Genomic DNA, 880 nt, shown 5'->3' with positions numbered 1-880 from the left:
TAAGTTTGGTGTCAATTGCATGTTTCTGTTCTTCTTGCATTCATTCATGTGTCTTAAGTGATCTTCAAGATGTTCTTGATGATTTCCTTGCTCTGATCTTTAAATTCTCTTGTCTTAAGTGTTTTGTGTTTCTCATTTGCATTCTCATTTTGTTAGTGTCAGTAGTATACAAACTGCTAAGTTTGGTGTCTTGCATGCATTGTTATTTGATTTTAGTTTTATTTTGATTATTTCTCATTATTAAAAATCCAATTTTTTTTTAATTTGTATCTTTTCAAGTCAATAATACAGAGAATTGAAGATTCAGAACATACAGCAGAGGAATTATACGGAAAAAGTTGGGCATTCAAAACGCCCAAAAGGGTAGTGCTTTGGGCGTTAAACGCCAGAATGTGCACCATTCTGGGCGTTTAACGCCAGGATGGCACAAGAGGGAAGATTCTGTTTTCAATCCAAATTTTTTTTCAAGTTTTCAAAATTTTTTCAAAATCAAATCTTTTTCAAATCAAATCTTTTCAAAATCAAATTTCTTTCCATTTTCAAAAATACTTGCTATCAATTAATGATTTGATTCAACATTTCAAGTATGTTGCCTTTTCTGTTGAGAAAGGTTTAATGTTTGAATCATATCTTTTCTTGTTAGCCAAGTCATTAATTTTTAAAATCAAATCTTTTCAAATTGTTTTTCAAATCATATCTTCTCAATCACATCTTTTTAAAACCATAACTTTTCAATCATATCTTCCTAATCACATCTTTTTCAAAATAGTTTTCAATAATATCTTTTTAATTTCTAATTTCAAAATCTTTTTCAAAAATCACTTGATTTCTTTTCTACTCTTAGTTTTCGAAAATCAATTAGTATTTTTCAAAATGTTTT

This window comes from Arachis duranensis, chromosome 2 (assembly GCF_000817695.3).
Source record: "Arachis duranensis cultivar V14167 chromosome 2, aradu.V14167.gnm2.J7QH, whole genome shotgun sequence".
NCBI classification, from domain to species: Eukaryota; Viridiplantae; Streptophyta; class Magnoliopsida; order Fabales; family Fabaceae; genus Arachis; species Arachis duranensis.
This window is presented reverse-complemented; position numbering follows the sequence as displayed.